Genomic DNA, 8,454 nt, shown 5'->3' with positions numbered 1-8,454 from the left:
TTGATTGCCAGAGAATGCCATTGACTCAAATTAAGCTTGTAGTCCACTAACACCAACAAAGAAACTTTTTCAGGCAAACTGCTCTCCAGTGATGGCTCAACAATCTTCTACTTGTGTGAACTAAAAAATACATTTTTATATTTATCCTGACTGAATCTCATCTTCTTATATCCAGCCCAATATTCTAACCTAGAACTTGATTCTTTCATCCATTCTATCATCTATTCTCAGTTTTCTGTCATCTGAAAATTTGAGTCATGCCAGCTACATATTTGTTTAAGTTACTGATTTTTTTAAAAAAGGATAAATAACACAGGATCATAGATATAAATCCCTAGGGAATATCACTAAAGATCTTTTAAATTTACATTGAGCCATTAATTACTGCTCTGAGTCTATCCAAACAACTAGTTCTAAATTCAACTATCACTTTATAGCTCTCATCTCTCCATCTTTAGCACAAGAATAATGCAATATTTTCCCTCAAATGCTCTGTTCAAATCTAAGCATGTGGCATCCCTCTGACCCGCTATGAAGTTTAATAAGCCTGTCAGAAAAAAGAAATAGAATTAGGGATGACCTGTATCTGATGAAACTATGCTGGGTCTTTGTAATTACTTTTTTTTTCAGATGTTCCCTATGCCTTTAATGATCAGTTCTAGAAATTCCCTAGGAATAAAATTCAGATTCACTGACCAATAGCTTGAAGGCTCTGTTCTCTTCTATTTTTTGGAAACTCAGAAACTTTACCCTTCTGCAATCTTATGATGTCTTTTACTTTCAAAGATCAGTGACAAGGGACAGGTAGGTGGTTTTGGATTGAGAGCCAGGCCTAGAGATGGAAGATCCTGGGTTCAAATGTGACCTTAGACACTTCTTACTTGTGTGGCCATGGACAAGTGAAATAGGTAAAAAAATAATGAAATAAATGAAATTGGTAATTGTGGGTTAACAGATATAAATAAACACAGAAGTATAAATTGAATGGGTAAGGATGATAATTAAGTTGGTTAACTCCAGGGAGTAACCTGGGAATACACAATGGGTTCTTCTATGTCAATTAGGGTATCTGGGTAAGAACTTTACAAGGAGAGAGTTTTGTAACTAAGGTATTTAATAAATATAAGGATAGGAAGTGAAGGGATGAGGTCAACTAACTTAAGTTACTAAGGGTGTCCACCCAAAAGTCCAAGAGGGAGAAATCTACTCTAACCAGCTACAACCTAACAGCAGACTGCTGATTAGCAGGTCTAGCTGTGTAGATGGGGATCTCACATATAGTCCAAGCTAGATGATCTTCCAGGATGTTATCAGGAGTCTTGATGTACAGCCAAATAATCCAAAATCAGGAGAGGGAGGAGAGGATGGTCTCGATGCCACCACTGAGCCAAAAACTCTTCTCAACCTTACTCCTTCACCGAGACACTTGATGGAAATGGTAATTATAATCCACACCAAGGAACACAGCTTCAGGGATTTCCAGTGAGTCTTCAACTCCCACCATCAGACCTCAGTCAGAAGTCCAAACTGACAGTCTGCTCAAAGTTCCAGAATCCGCCTGCCAATCAGTCTGCTCTGCTAAGCTAGAAATCCTATATTTCTATAACACAAGTCACTTAACCCCAGTTGCCTAGCCCTTACTGCTCTTCTGCCTTGGAACAAGTACACAGTATTGATTCTAAGACATGCCCATAGCAGTCACATCTGCCAGTGTTTTCTGTTCCCAAGAGTTTAGTTCATCTGCTCCTGTTGGCATGAATTCATCAGGTTTGTCTTTGTATCTATCCCTAGCACCTCCCACAGTCCTTGTGATGTAGAAGAAACATACTAATTGTTTACTAATTGACTGATCATGCTTCAATTAAGTACTTCCTTACTATCTCATTATTTGTCTTGGTTATTGCCAACACCCCAACTGGCTACTGTGTTCTGTACTGTCCTGTCCAAAAGTCATTCTCCTTGGCAAGGAAAAGAAGAGCATAATAAGAATGAAGCTGCTCTGCTTTCTTTCTCTTGAGGCTTGTCATCATTCCATCCAGAATATACCCTAATTGCTCATAGCCTTTCTTTGATCTTTCCTTCTCCTAACATAACAACCCATTAAAGTGGTCATTTTTAGCTTTCTTCATCAGCCTCAGCTTTTTGAGATTTAACATACCTAACAGTATTTTCTGCAGGACTGTGACATTGTTCTTATCTCTTCTCTATCCTTGTTTCTTCTTTTTTTAAACCCTTACTTTCTGCACTCTTAAGTCAGAAGTGCAAAGACAAGGCAAAAGTGGTTAGGTGACTTGCCCAGGATAGCATAGCAGCTAGGAATTATCTGAGATCAAATTTGAATCCAGATCTTCCTGGCATTTTATCCATTGTGCCACTTAGCTGCTCCTCTTCTCTTGTTTCTGTTTTCTTTACAAATCCTTTAAAAATCTAATTTGGGCAAGTTTCTTGCCCAAATCCACATCAATCTGTTCAGACAACTCCTGTTTTCCCTCTTCATTGAAATTGTTTTTTGTTGTGTCTTCAAAATTTTATTGTTGAGAGCTTCCATCCCATCCCTCCTGAGTTGATTTCCCCTAGTATGCTCTAGACTCCAGCTATCCCTCCTCTGAACTCTCCACAAATGTAGGTAGATGTCAGACTATGCCTGACTTTCCTCAGTCATGAGTTTTAGAAGGACTGTTTCTTTCAGGACCTATAGGAATGAATTCATGTTTTCTTACAGGGTTTGGGATCATATTTTACTTCCTCCTTCCTTTAGTGATGACATGAGATGCTGATATGTGTCATCCCTAGCTGTGATGTGAGGCTGCTTACCCATAAACACTAGACGCCACTAAAAAAAACAAAAAATGCATTGAGTCTCAAAGAAAAAAACTGCTAAATATTATTTACTGGACTGCCTTGCCAAATTTGCATCAAAGCTATCATTTAAAAATTGCAAGCCTAGTTTCATTTGACGATGTAAAATTAAAAAAGGCCAAAACAAGACCAAGGACCAAAATAAAAAAATGATGCCTGAAATTTTGTTTCTTCATAGAACTTCGCCACCTAGTGTTCTATCAAGTAAATGACAAGGTTAACTTTAGCCATCTTCATTCTGCATGGTTGGGGAGAAAACACTTTAAAATGCTTTTTATGTATAACCCAGTGGAATCGCTGGGAGGAGGGAAGGGAAAAGAGGAGGGAAAGAACATGATTCATGTAAACATGGAAAGATACTTAAATAAAAATTTGAAAAATGCTTTTTAAAGCAAGAAAAAAAGGCAGTGGAAACACTTCAGGAGTTAGGAGTTTCCATGTTTCTCCCTGTTAGTCATCTGATCTGAATTTGCTTTGTCCCAAATTTTTATTCATCCCAAATGGCAGCACAGAAATGGGCAACTAGGTTGATAGAAATGGCTGGGTAAAATTCTTCACCTCTGTGCAAAATATTCTAAGTGAAAAATTCTATATTCTCTAGGTCTTAGTCCAAAATCACAAATTAAACAACTTTTGTTTAAATATAAAACCAAGGGAAAATGCATTATTATCCACCACTTATAAAAAGTAAGAGAGGTAATTTGGTATCTTGGCTTTTAAAAGCACTAATCTCATATTCCAAAAGTTAGTACCACCCACCGTGAAGCTCATAGAGACTTGATAATCTGATATTGAAGCAAAAAACAAACAAACCCATATCATATAATAAGATTCTATTCTTTTACATTTTTAATCTTTGCCACAGAACACAAAAACTTTCCATAGGATCAAGTACATAGCTGAATAAGACACTGAAATAATTGGATGAGATCATAGAGGATCAGACATGAACTTTGGAAATTTGATGAATCAGAATGATTTTTCAGATACACCATTAAAATAAAGGGAAATAGCTCATATCATGGATCTGAATGATTGCGAAGAACTCCAAAAATGCCAATTTTCTTGTTATCTAGAGATGGTTGAAATGATTCCTTCCACACGTAATACTAAAAAAGAGAGAAAAACAACAACCCTCTAGTCTTTGGCAGAAGAATCAGTCCAGGTCATCTCTAATCTTTGATCTTTCTCCTTATATCTACAAGCATGACATTTGACTAGGTGGTAAGGTAATTCCTTCCTTCACACCAACTATATTATTTTGGACTGCATTAGAAGGAAGTCATTTCCTGGAAGCAGCTACTGATTCTTCAAATTCACTGAGACTTTGGTAGTCTCTAAGATAGCAGCTCTAAGTAGAGAGCTCTAAGATAGCAATCAAGGTAATTTTAGGTTTGCCAAAAGTCCTTTCTTAGGTTTCACGCTTTGAGGGTCTCTTGAAATCAAGCAACTTTGCTTTAAAAGTACATTGTTGACAAGCTACTTCATGAAATTTCAGAACACATTCTTTTTTGACCCATTTTAATGGTTTCCTATGCCTATTATGGGATAATTTTTAATATTAAACTTCAAACTTAAAATGTGAAATTTTTTCATTCCAAAATATAGAGCACCCAACAGATAAAACATCTAAAAACTGACCCAGGGTTACCTGGAAAAGAGCTATTGACACAGAACTGTTAAAAATGGTGTTTAATGTGTACTTTTCTTGGCATTACAAGCTGAATAAGAGCATCAATCAGTCAACATTATTCCTCACTATGTGCCAGGCACTCTGCTAAGCACTGAAGATACAAAAAGAGGCAAAATGCAGTCCCTACCCTCAAAGAGCTTATAATCTAATTGTGTATAGGTTGGGGGGAGGTGGGCAGGAAATAACATGCAAACAAATATAAACAAACTATATAGAGAATAAATGGGAAATAATTAACACAGTGAAGGCCTTGGAATTAAGAGGGGTTAGGAAAGTAGAATTTTAGTTGGAACTTAAGCCAAGGAGATCAGTAGTTGGATCAGAGGAAGTAAAGCATCCCAGGCATGGGGGTTGGGAGAAAGGGCAGCTCATATAAAATGTCCAAAGTTAAAGATAGAAAGTCTTGTTCTAGGAGCAGCCAGTTGACCAGTATCACTGGATCAAAGAGTACAAGTTGGAGTGTAAGAAGATTGGAAAGCTGGGAGTGGGACTAGGTTATAAAGGGCTTTGAATGCCAGACCATTTTGTATTTGATCTTGGAGAGAAAATGAACAATGGAGTTTACCAAGTAGGGGAGTGACAAGATCTGTCCTGTACTTTAGGAAAATTACTTTGATGACTGAATGGACAATGGATTGTAGTAGTGAGAGACTAGAGGCACGCCTATTCATCAACAGGCTATTGTATAATCCAAGTGTCTGGTGATGAGGGCATAGAGATAGGTCAGAAGAGAGTACATAGGAGAGATGTTGCAAAGACAAAATTGGCAGACCTTGAGGAAAGATTGGATATGGGGAGTGAGCAAGAGTAAGAAATTCAGGGTGACTCCTTGATTGTGAGCCTGAGAGACTGAGGAAATGGTGTTGTCCACTACAGTAATAGTATAAAGATGGAGGAGCAGGAATGGAGTTTAGGGGACAAGGTAATGAGTTCAGTTTTGGATATGTTGCATTTATATGTCTACTACATATCCAGTTCAAGATGTCTGAAGGGCAGGTGGAAATGAGAGATTGGAGACATGCAGAGAATTTGAGGCAGAATAGGTAAATTTGAAAATCTTCAGCATAGAAATGGTAATGAAATCCGTGGGAGCTAATGAGATCACCAAGTGAAAATAGTACAGAGGGAGAAAAGAAGAGTGCCTGGGGCAGGACCCTGAGGAATCCACGATTCTAACCCATAATTGGAGATTATGATCTAGAGGAGGATCTAGCAAAGAGGACAGGGAAGAAGTGGTCGGAGCAAGTGGTTTCTAGAAAACCTAGAGAGAAGAGAGTATCAGTCATCAGGATGCCTTCTAGCCATAGATGTCCCTGAGGGTTTTGTCCTGAGTCTTCTTCTTTTCTCCCTCTATACTGTTTCATTTGGTGATCTCATCAACTCCCATGGATTTCATTACTGACTCTAGCCTGATGATTCTCAAATCTACCCATCCTGTTCTAACTTCTCTGCTGATCTTCAGACTCACATCTCCAACTAGCTCTCAGACTCTTAGAATTAAGTATTCAGGAGACATCTTAAACTCAACATCCCCAAAATTGAACTCATTATCTTTCACCCTATGCACTCTCCTCCAGCCTCCCACCTCCCCCACCCCTGTTCCTGTCTTCTTTATTACTGGCAACACTATGCTCCAAGTCACTTCAAAATTTAGGAGTCCCCCTAGATTCCTCACCATCTCTCACCTTCCTTCTAATCTGTTATTAAGGCCTCTCAATTTCACCTTTGCAGCATCATTTAAATATTCCTCCTTCTCTCCTCTGTCGTTGCCTTCATTTTGGTACATGCCCCCCATCACCTTAAGCTGAACTATTATAATGTCCTGCTTGTGGGTCTGCCTATCCATCTTCCAGCAACCAAAGTGATTTTTCTAAAGTGAAGGTCAGTTCCTGTTGCCTCCCTATTCAACAAACTCTAATAGAGTAGCTCCCTACCACCTCCAGAATCAAATATAAAATTCTCTGTATTTAAAGCTCTTCAAAACATAACCCCCACTTTCCAGCTGTGTGACCCTGGGCAAGTCACTTAACCCCCATTGCCACTCTTCTGCCTTGAAGCCAAATACACAGTATTGACTCCAAGACGGAAGGTAAGGGTTTAAAAAATAAACAAAAAAACATAACCCTCTCCTATGTTGCCAGGCATCGTACCTTTCTCTCTACCCTGTACTGTTCGACCCAGTGACACTGAGCTCCTTGTTATTCCATGAACAAGACATTCCATCTCTTGGCTCTGGGAATTTTCTCTGACTTTTCCCTATGCCTGAAACACTTTCCCTCTACATCTGAAGTTTTTGGGTTCCCCGACTTATTTCAAGGCCCAACTAAAATCCAGGTTCTATAGGTAGCTTTCCCCAAACTCTCTTAATTCTAGTGCCTTACTGCTTTTAATTATTTCCCATCTATCCTGTATATAGCTTGCTTTAAATACATGTTTGATCATTGTCTCTCTTACTGGATTATGAGCTCCTTGAAAGCAATGTTTTTTTTACCACTTTTTGGATCCTCAGAGATCCTGGCTTGTGATAGGTACTTAATAATTTTTGGCTGACTGGATAGAATGCTAGGTCCGAAGTTAAAAAAAAAAATACCTTAATTCAAATCCAGCCTCAGATGCTTACTAGTTATTTGACCCCAGGAAATTATATTTAACCTCCACTTGTCTCAGTTTGTTCAACTGTAATATGGAGATAATAATAGCACCTACCTCCTACCTCCTAGGGTTGTTGTGAGATCAAATGAAAGAATATTTGTAAAGCACTTAGCCCAGTGTCTAGCATATAACTGGCACTTAATAAATGTTTCTTTCTTTCCTTCTTTGCTCCAATTGGCTTATATTTGACAGAGATGCTTAAATCCAACTATTTTATTTTAACAGTTAAGGAAAGTGAGTCCTAGAGAGGTTCAGTGGGCCTCAGGATCATGTGTATGAATCTTGAAGGGATCTGAAAGGTCAACTAGCCCAACATCCTCATTTTGTAGAAAAAGAAACAGGTCCATCAAAACTAAAGAACTTGGCAATGTTATACAAATGGTAAAGTGGGCATTTGAGCCCAAAGATTTGCTTATGGACAAATAAGAGAAAGTTAATGACATAGCCTTGATGAAAGGTCAGCCTTTATAATCTCAGTCCAGGGAGTTTTTTACTAGACCTATGTATTTATTCAACTAAGGTGCAAACTGAACACAAGTCATCTTTGTCTCATTTAGCCATCAACTCTCCTACTGGAATATTCTTACTCTTGATTTTCTTCAGAGCATATGTGTTGACATGCCTTTAAAAAAAATAACCTTTATCTCTTTTCTTAGAATTAATACTGTGTATTGGTTCCAAGGCAGAAGACCCGCAAGAGCTAGACAATTAGGGTTAAGTGACTTGCTCAGGGTCATATAGCTAGGAACTGAGACTTTCACAACTGTCATGGATTTGAGAGCATGTAGCAAAATCAGAGCCTGTTTATATCTCCTTTCTCAACCCTTCTCCAAAAGCAATCATGGCTTAAGAGACAACCTTGATGATGAGGAAGAAAGCTTGGATGTGAAATCTTGGCTATCTTAAAGGGTTCTTTGTTATTGTTATTGTTGTTGTTTTTATTTGTTTTTTAAGGAAGAATGAATGATTCCATAGAAGCATTAGCTACCTTTAAAAAGCTTATATGTATTTGAACAACTTGGATCCCTAAAAAAAAAAGACTACAGTGAGTGACCTTGAGCAGGGAAGAGGATCTCTAGGCTAGCCTACATGTACTGATGACACCAGGGGGCAGAGTTCTAAAGAATTCAGAGGGCTTTGTATTGAAACTAGTGGCAGAAAGATACTAAAAACCACAACCACAAATCTCTCTCTCTCTCTCTCTCTCTCTCTCTCTCTCTCTCTCTCTCTCTCTCTCTCTCTCTCTCTCT

Source organism: Gracilinanus agilis, chromosome 1 (genome assembly GCF_016433145.1).
Source record: "Gracilinanus agilis isolate LMUSP501 chromosome 1, AgileGrace, whole genome shotgun sequence".
NCBI lineage: Eukaryota > Metazoa > Chordata > Mammalia > Didelphimorphia > Didelphidae > Gracilinanus > Gracilinanus agilis.
The sequence above is the reverse complement of the archived record's forward strand: the minus strand, read 5'-3'. Positions refer to the sequence as shown.